Source organism: Gossypium raimondii, chromosome 1 (genome assembly GCF_025698545.1).
Source record: "Gossypium raimondii isolate GPD5lz chromosome 1, ASM2569854v1, whole genome shotgun sequence".
In the NCBI taxonomy this organism is placed as follows: Eukaryota; Viridiplantae; Streptophyta; class Magnoliopsida; order Malvales; family Malvaceae; genus Gossypium; species Gossypium raimondii.
This window is the reverse complement of record NC_068565.1, coordinates 25391919-25402468: the sequence shown is the minus strand read 5'-3', so window position 1 is coordinate 25402468 and position 10550 is coordinate 25391919. Positions and strand designations below refer to the sequence as shown.

Genomic DNA, 10550 nt, shown 5'->3' with positions numbered 1-10550 from the left:
ACTTTGAAATGTAGCAGGTGCATTACATAAACCAAATGGCATGCGCCTAAATGCAAATGTACCGTACGGGTAGGTGAATGTTGTCTTGTACTGATCTTTCAGTGCTACTGTAATCTGATTATACCCCAAGTATCCATCAAAAAAATAGTAATAGTCTCGCCCTACGAGTCTACCCAGCATCTGGTCTAAAAACGGCAAAGGAAAGTGATCTTTCCTAGTTGCCTTGTTCAGCTTCCGGTAATCGATGCAAATTCTCCATCCCGTAACTGTTCTAGTTGGTATCAACTGGTTATTCTCATTTTCAATGACTGTGATACCTCCTTTCTTTGGCACGTACTGGACCGGACTTACCCATGAACAATCTGAGATGGGGTAAATTATACCTGCATCTAACCACTTCATGATTTCTTTCTTGAGTACGTCCTTCATTATGGGGTTTAGTCTTCGTTGTCCATCAATCATCCCTTTTTTGCCATCTTTTAAGATAATCTTGTGTATGCATACAGATGGACTAATTCTGCAAATATAAGCTATGGTCCATCCGATAGCCTTCTTGAATTGTTTCAACACCAGGATTAGTTTCTCTTCTTGCTCAGTAGTTAATTCTACTGAAACAATCACAGGTAGAGTGGAAGAGTTACCTAAATAAACATATTTCAAATGTGAGGGAAGCACCTTTAGTTCTAATTTAGGTGGCTCCTCGATTGACGCTTTTGGTTGGGCATAATCCTTTTTCTCTAACTCCAAAGATTCAAAGCGGGATTGCGGATTAAATCCCCTTTGAAGCATTCATCATTCTCTTCATCATTTGGAGGATCTGATTTCAAATTTTGTTCCAATGAGTGCTCAACATAATTGAGTTCCTTTTCAATAAGTAAATCCTTTAAATCGAACACTGCAGAACAATAATCAATTGTGTCAGGAAATCGCATAGGCTTAAAAAATTAAATGTTACCTGATCATCCTAAACACGCATAGTAAGCTCGCCCTTCTGGACATCAATAAGGGTCATTCTGGTTGCTAAGAATGGTCATCCTAGGATGATTGGCACCTATTTTTCTACTTCAAAGTCTAGAATCACAAAGCCAGTAGGAAAGATAAATTTGTCTACACGTACCCATACGTCCTCGATTTTTCCTTTTGAATGTGCTAAGGATCGATCTTCTAATTGAAGTGTAACCGTAGTAGGTCTAACTTCACCTATCCTAACTTCCTAAATATTGACATGGGCATCAAGTTGATACTCGCACCCAAGTCACATAGTGCCTTACCACAATATGTTGCTCCAATTTTGCAAGGTATGGTAAAATATCCAAGATCCTTTAATTTTAGGGGTAGTTTATCTTGAAGATATGTACTGCATTCCTTCGTTAGGGCTACCGTCTCAAATGCTCCAAGTCTTTATTTTTTAGACAGGATATCCTTCATAAATTTGATGTAGTTCGGTATTTTTTCAAGTGCTTCAACCAACGGGATGTTGATATGAAGTTTCTTGAGTACGTTTAGGAACTTTTTGAATTGAATTTCTTGCTTCTGCTTTTGAAGTCATTGAGGGTAGGGTGGTGAAGGTTTCTTTACTAGAACTGGTTGATTCATTTTCTATGGTAATTCTACATCTAACGAAGTTATTAGTTGATTAGAATTAGCTGGTTTAGAAGTTACCTTGTCGGATTTTACAAAGCCAATTTTCGGTGAAACTGGAATTTCAACACTCACTTGAACTTCCTCTAAGTCTTGAGCGTTAGCTGGCTCATTCTTAACTTCAAAAAAATTGGGATTTAAAGTCTTTTCGCTCCTCAATGTCAACGCTTTACAATGCTCATTCCTTAGATTCCTCGGATTATCTGTATCACTAGGTAAAGCACCTTGTGGTTGGTTTGTGAGTTCAGCTGCAAGCTGGCCCATTTGGTTCTCCAAATTCCTTAGAGAGGTATCATTTTTCGCCATGTATGCCTTCAATAGATTATCTAGGCTATTGGATGGTTCAGCTTGGGTTAGTTTCTGAGCTTGTTGGGAAACACTAGGTGGCTAGGTCGATCTAGGTTGGACATAATTATTACTGGTCCTTGCCCCTTGGTTACTCCAGGAAAAATTCGGGTGGTTTCGCCATGATGGGTTATAGAAATTTGATTGCAGCCCTTGCCTTCCTTGATTTTGGTTCTGGTTACCCATGTAATACACAGATTCTGGGTTCGATGGACATTCTTCGAACAAATGTCCTTCCCCACAATAAACACAGCCTACATTTTCAAATTGATTCAATGGCTGTACTGCAAAACTATTACACTCATTAGTAGTAAGATTTTTTAACATTGAGGATATTGATTATACTTGAGATGCGAGTGAAGTGAGAGCATCTACTTCATGAATTCCAGCGACTCGTCTTCCTGACGCTGTTCAATTGGTTGGTCATTGATAATTGTTACTGGAAATCCTCTCAATGATTTCATAAGCCTCATTATAAGACTTAGAAAGGAGAGCACCATTAGCAGAAGCGTCCACTACCATCCTCGTGTGAGCATTGAGACCATTATAAAATGTCTCAAGTTGTATGCAATGTGGGATTCCATGATGAGGGCACTTTCCTAATAATTCTTTGTACATTTCCCATGCCTCATACAATGACTCATCGACCATTTGTTGGAAAGCAGTGATCTCATTCCTCAACTTAGCATTCTTGCTAGGCGAGAAATACTTCATAAGGAATTTTTCTGCTAACTCTTGCCATGTTGAAATTGAGTTTGGTGGTAATGAGTTCAACCAAGATCGAGCTTTGTCCCTTAGTGAATATGGGAACCACTTTAATCGTAATGTATCTTTGGGTACTCCGGCTAACTTGAAAGAATCGCTCACCTCTATAAACAGTCTTAAGTATAGTTGAGGATCTTTGGAAAGCATTCCACTGAATTGGCCCACTGTCTAAAGCATATGGAACATGACTGGCTTCAACTCGAACTGTTGTGGCTCAATTTTGGGTCTCCTAATACCCATATTAAGATCATGAAATACTGGCACGAAATACTGACTTAAAGCTCTATCCCTATCATCAGCAATAAGGATAGGATTTTGAGCAAGGTTTGATCCGTTTTCTTGATTCAGATTTTCGAAGTTCATCTCTTCAGTCCTTCTTTGACTTACTTGTCTTCTTTGCTGTCGAAAAGTTTGTTCAATCTCAGGGTCTACAGGGAGTAAATCAATGATTCGGTCAATACTCATAAACACCTGAAATAATCACAGAAAAATTAACTAAGTTAAAATTTTAACAGAAAAATAAACCAAAATGCAAAACTAACAACTTCACAAATAATGACTTTTTTAAAACACGGTCCCGGCAATGGTGCCAAAAACTTGGAATGACGAAAATGTGCAAGTGTACACAATCGCAACAAGTAATAAAGTGACAAGTAAATGTTGAGTTATCATACCAACAAGGACTAACAATTGTAATGCAAGAATAACTTAGTCATGATTTTACTTAATCAAGCATCTTACTGAGGCCTATAACAACATAAACACAATTTCAATAATTTTAACAAATGAAATGTAATAAACCTAACACGAATTAGATTCAAGCTAAATTGATTAAATTAATCATTCCAACAACATAAATATTCATAGATATGTTCAGCATAACAACAACAAAAATTAAAGAGATAGGGAACAAGAATCAAATCCGGTGTTTTTCCGTGGCTTGACTAGTTGCTCGGTTCTTCCTTCTCCGTTGTCCTCGTCAACCAAGGATGCTATGAACACTTAATTACTTCTTCAAATAGCTGATGAATGCCCCTTTCCCAATAGGAGAAATCGGCAAGAGAGCAAGGGAATTTTGGAATGGAAAAGAAGAGAGAAAGTGGGGAGAAGAGAGGAAAGATGAGAATGCTTGAGGCATGTTTCTAAAATGACCATCCTGAGGGGGTTTTTATAGCTGGGGAGGCCTGCTAAAATTATGATCCAAAGAGCCCTCCCTTGGCCGGCCACACATGTGGCAAGGTTGATAGTTTCAACTTTGCTAATTTAGGCTTGGGGCAAATCTATAAAGCCACCAATTGTGGAAGGGTTTGAATGCAACTTGAACAAGTATTCAAGGGCCTCTTTGCAAGCTTAAATAACCAGCTAATAAACTGATTTGGGTCAGCTCTTGGGACGGTTTTTGGGCTGTCCATTTCCTAGTCGGTTCAGTTCACTCGGTTCAGTTCAACTGGACCACTTTTTCATAATTAATTAATAATAATTTATTAACCCAAATTAAATTGGATATAAATTAAAATTAATTATATTATGAATTAATACATATAATTTTGGACTGTCTTAGGCTAAAATTTAGTTCACCTCGATACTTCAAATTGCTTCTCGGTTTTGCGCTTCTAGCAGTGTTTATCGAGCCATTTTTCGCCCTTTGTGCAAATCTATCGAAAATAACCAAAATTCATCAAAATTAATTATAAAATTAACTAAAATTTAACATGTTCATATTTTAAGTGCACCTTAATTATTTTGTAAAAATTAATTTTTTTCGACAAGAATTTTATCAAAACTGTATGATTTTAAATTAAAAAGGGTATGTAAAAATGTGTAAATTTCTGGATAATATTATCATTTACCAAAGTCATTCATACTATGTGGATTTGAAAAAATTGTACGAGGTGGATGGCTATCAAAGTAGATCTTAAGGAGACTTTTAATAGACTCCGATTGGATTTCCTAGAAAATACCCTTAATGATATGCTCAACTACCACTGAATATCATCCAAGTGATTATGAATTGCTTCCCCGTTGTCTATGCATCTACTTTGGAATGAAGAAACTACTGATGAATTCTACCCTCCAAGGGGTGTTAGACAAATAATAAATAAAAAAAATTAGATTATATGCCATTTTTTATGTGATTCCAGTCACATCATGTGACTTGACAATAAAAGCTCGAGATTGGCCCAAGTGCGAGGGGCCCAAAACTAAAATGAAATTCTTCAAACGAATGTTTTGTTTTTTATTTTCATGTTTTGTTGATCTAACGTGCTAGATATTATTATTTTGTTTTATCCACAGATTTTATCATGCATATATGTTTAAGTGTTTGATATGTTATTATATGTTTATGTGTGAGATTGTGTCATATGTTCCTAAATACATGCATGTGAAGTAATGTTATAATGCTACTTTTAATCATAGTCTTGTTATATATGCATTTTGATTCATTTGTCTAAAAGTATGTCATATGTGCGTGTGCATTCGTGGTAGAGTATTATCTATGTTTCTATGCATGTGAGTCAAAAGTCAAGTGACTAATTTTTGTGTTGTCTTAGTCGAATGTTGGAATGAATTTTGCAAGCATTTGATGACTATTTATATCTGGTGCAAGTGTCTATTCGTATAGGCTTAGGATGACCATTCATTGTCGAATGCATGTATCAAAGAACCATCTAAAATGATCAAGATTCAAGATTTTAAGGCTGATTCATTTTTGACTCATCATATGGTGTGCCAAGTTCATTTTTTCAGCTTGCTTAATGAGGAAGAATCCATGAACAATCAAGGAAAATGTGCCCCATAATTTCGGTCATTCAATGAAGTGCATGAGGAACTTTTCAACTTAAAGCATGTGCATGGATTTTAGAAGCCTTTTAATTGCTTAAGATGAATCAAAACTTTCTTAAGGGTTAAGTGTTCATGCACGTCCAAGGGGGGTGAAAGACATTAATTTTGGCCATGCATGCATCAACAAAGTTTAAGAACCATTTTTAATGACTCATGTAAACCTCTTTATGTTAAGTATGAACATGTTTATGGTGTGTATGAACACCATTAGATGCAGAATTCCATTAGTCATTTAGGATTATATAAATAGTTATGTACTTGAGCTTTTCGGTTAGACCATTTTAATACAAAGAGTTATTTACGTAAGAATTGTTTCTCTCTCGATTCTTAGCTGAATGTATTTGAACTTATCAAACTGCCTTTGAGTTTGTAACGTTCAACCCTGTCTTATCACTTTATTATCCACATGAAGTGTGGCGACTTCATTATACCAAGGTTCGAGTGTTTGTCAAATTTACGAGGGTCGAGTTTAATTATAACTCCGGTTTCATAAAACATTCAAGTCTTTCAGCTCGCGGTTTCTACCATCATTTGAACATATTCAAGACGATCCTTCTTACAAGCTATTTTTTGAACTTTTCGAGTCTCGAGAAATCGCATCAATTTTTAATATTGAAAATTTGCATATTTCGCTAATATTACACGTATGGAAGCCAAATAAACAAATAAAAAGGTTGAACATGTAACACCCCAAACCTGGCCCAGACATTATGGTCGGATCTAGCGATGTCACATGATAGGGTGTTTGAAAATTGTGTCGTTGCGTTAAAACCATTTCCATTGAATTACTTATCTTAATATCTTATTAGTTCCAAAATTGTGTTGCTCATTTAATCGATAGTTTTAAAACGTTATTCGTTTGCGGAAGCTTTTAAAACAGATTAAACAATCGTGCGTTTAGGAAAACCAATTGTTTCTTTTGAAAACCGAGGTTTCCTACTACTAGCAGTTGAAATCCATAAAGTAAAGATAATTAAAACCCAAAACCAAAGTCTGAAAGTCCAATTACAACCCAAAAACTTAGCCAGTAAAAATAGAATAGAAATAAAACCAATTATCGTAAATATGGGTTAAAAATCATGAAAGTCCAAAACTGTGGTCACCGCCGAGACCTCCGCCGCACCGATCCATCTAGATCTAGGGATTACTTGTGCACATTTAAACAAAAGGGGTAAGTTTACGAAAACTCAATGTGTAATCCCACAGAAAACAAACAATAGCAAGTTACAGTGCACAGTTAAAGTAGTCATTGGCCTAAGCCCTTTTTCAGTAACAGTTTAGGCCTTAGCCATCTCAGTACAGTATCAAATATGCAGTAGGGCCTTAGCCCATCACAGTATCAGTAGTAGTCATGCAGTATTCAGTAACAAAGTCCTACCCAACCAGCCTCTAGACACCATCTCCGTCCAACCCTACACTCCATGTGGGGATCAAATCAACCCACCCATCCCTACACTCCAGGTAGTGCGAATGCAGCACAAAATAGTAATTTGCAGCTGAGCTACAGTATGTTAGGCTTAAGAGCCTTTCAGTACACTTCCTCCAAATATACTTAACCCAACCCCATGCAGTGCAACATACAAGTCATGACATGCTAACTCAGGAAATCAGTACATATAACCAGTTCAGTAAACAAGCATACTATCATCATGCTCAGCACATATATAAATCAAACAGTCAGTTCGTACAATTAGGGGTCTAACTGATGCTTACCAACCCTACAGTATGTTCACAGTCGACTTGGGTGACCCGTGCAACCTTAACAATCAATTCAGTGAAAATGGGCTCACACGCCCATGTGGTCTGCTCGTGTTGGCCCACATGCCCGTGTGGCCCACTCGGCCCAAATTGGCCTTGGCCGTGTGGTCCATTTTTATGTAAGCCGTGCTAGCTAAATATTCATATATTTTTTACTATTTACTTATATGTTCCTTCAAAGCTGTCTACTTGAGTCATTGTTACTGAATTATTTATATCTTGAGATAAAGAATACTAAATTAAGATCTGCTTAATGTCTTTGAAACTAGACTCAAATAACTTTCTACCATAAAATTTTTAGAATTTTTGGTTCAGGCAATAAGTACAGTAAAATCTTCAAACTTACCCTTGTTCTGCTGTCTAACAGCTTCGACCTTTCTTTGCTAAAAATTAATTATCTCTTAGTACAAAATTTGGATGATGTTACCATTTGTTTCTATTGAAAGTAGACTCATTAATAATTTAAACATGTAAATTTTAACCCCTAATTATTTTTTCCAATTTTTTATGATTTTCCAAAGTCAAAATAGGGGAACTCAAATTCATTTTGACATTGTCTTACAAAATTTATTATATCTCACGATTTACAATTCCATTACTTACATCGTTTCTTCTATGAAAAAATAGATTCGATAAGATTTAATTCCATATTTTTTTTCATCCTCTAATTTGATCCACACAATTTATGGTTATTTTTCAAAGTTAGCTTACTGCTGCTGTCCAAACAGCAAGCAATTTTAGCTTTTCGCCGAATCTCATTTTCTGCGTTTCAGGTACACACCTGGTTTTGTTTGATGCTAAAACAGTCTCCGAGCACTCCAAAGCCTATAATTGAACAAATAACACTAATTTAATCTCACAAAATGTGATCCCAAATTGAACTCGTATCCAGGTTTTAACCCATAAGCGACTAAACCTTACCTTCAACCGATGAACAGTAATTCTCACACAATCTAAGGCTCCGATTGGTGATTACGAGCCCTTGAATCCTCCCCTAATTGACATAAACAAAACACTTCAGAAGAAAGTTAACAAACAGAGACAAATCACTTATATAAAACTTACCGAACGATCGCAGACAAATGTGGAGCGACACGAGGCAGAGTGAGAAAAGAAAAATCAAGAAGATGAAGGGTGAAAGAGAGCAGAAATTTGGCAGCAATGAAAAGAAAAACAGCAAGAGGGTGGAATGATTTTGGGGAAAGTAAAAAAAAAAGGAAGAAAAAAATATGAACAAAATATTTGATAACCACCCCAATCTCTTATTTCTCTCTATCAAACTCCCCACTAAATCCACAACTCAGATTTTTAGTCCATCTCAAACTCTCCTGGACTCACGACCAAAAATAATGCCCACACCAAGATTCAAACACAGGACCTCCTTCACATCAACACTCCACTTATGCACCAGACCAGCAGGCCCATTCTGTTAATTATTTGCCAATTTTTACTTAAAAGCCTACCGACCAAAGATAAATACCAAAATTTTCCCAAGTCCTAGCTTGAACTTGGGACCTCCCAAACACAACCAAAACACATAACCACTAAAGCAGACAGATATTTTGTGTCACAAATTCACAATACCCAAAATTAAAATTTTGGGGCGTTACAGAACATATATTTGTCTGGTTTACAATTTTGATTTTAGGGTTGTAAGGTTCTTTAGTGTGAGAATGTTGATTTTTTTCCTTCCAAATATACATCCATCTATAGGTTAAGTTGCAATTGGACTAGGTCACTACTATAGATAAATAGAGATAGACACCAAAGGTTTGTTCACACAGTTTGAAAACTTCCTATGTTTGCAAGGCCTTACTTAGAGAGTTAATCTACTATGCTTCAATTAGTACAAGTTGTGATTTTAAGTCTCACTCACTCACCAAGTAGCAACCTCGCTCCTATACTCTAAACATGATCACTCTCTCTTCAAGACTTTTCCCCTAAAAGCTTAGATGTAAATTGATTGACATAATTAAGTTTACTTTCATTGTTTTGCACTCAATAGAATAGTTCCTCTGTAAACAAATAAAGTACTCTTTCAATCCATATGTCTAACCTAAACAAACCGTGTATATAAATTAAAAAGGCTTGTTAAGTTACAATTAACCATTTTCTCTATTTCCTTCCTCCTTCCTTTTTCCTTCTTTCTTCTTTATTTGCCCTCCTATTCCTTCACTCATCTCATGTCTTAATAAAAAAGACATTTTAATATCAAATATCTACAGTCCACCATATATATATATATATCTATGTAGGGTTATGTGTGTTTGCTTTGAAAGAGATAATCAAATCATGGCATGCAAAGCAGCAAAATGTAAGAGCAAAATTTTCGCAACCATCATTATAAAAAGGGTCCACTTAAAGATATAAGGCTATTGGAAAGCAAGTGTATTCAATGAGACTATGTCTCCTCCATATCTTCATTTCAATATTGCAGCCTATGATAAGAAATTTCTATTCATCGAGATCCAAATGTGGGGGCACCTTTCGAATGATGGGTATCGACCCCATGCATGATAGATGGGATTGCTCAATAATTACACTGAGAAACACATATTTCAATTTGTGACATTTAGATCAAGGATTTAAGTGTGATTGTGAGCGACATAGATACTATCACAATTGGTTATATAGTAAATATTGACCTGGTGAATCAAAACTAAGATCACAGCTGAGTTGAACTATATTTTTATTTATATACACTTAAATTAATGTTGTGTGAACTTTATTTAATATATTTTAATACTGTTTTCAACTCGGCTCTAGAATGGTTTCTTTAATTCATACCGAAATTTTATATAATATTCTAAAAGTATATTAGTTTTTAAAAATCAAGTCATATATATTTATAAAATTTTATAATAGCTAAAAATTATAATAAAAATATATAAATATTTTTAGAATCAAGATATATGTTATATATTCTTATAAACTAAAAATAATAATTAAAAATATAAAATAGTTATAAAACATATTAGTCAATATATTGGGGTGGACGGATTTTATCTAAATTTTACCTCTAAAATTTTAGGATGTTTTAAAAAGTCAAACAAAATTAAATTTAAGTGTAAATATTTGTTTAATTAAAAATATAATTGTTTGTAGATATATATATTACATGTTTAAATAATTAATACAATTACACTTTTCAAAAGTTTTAAATGGTTGAAAGTCGAAGAATTATGTAAACAATTAAT

The 10550-nt window shown here is 35.0% G+C and overlaps 1 non-coding gene across 1 annotated transcript; it reads left to right on the top strand.

Moving 5' to 3' along the window:
* Positions 1-2563: 2563 nt before the first annotated feature.
* On the top strand, positions 2564-2670 carry LOC128032702 (small nucleolar RNA R71). The gene has a single exon (XR_008188979.1). It is a non-coding gene; the product is annotated as a small nucleolar RNA R71 (small nucleolar RNA).
* The last annotated feature ends 7880 nt before the right edge of the window (positions 2671-10550 follow it).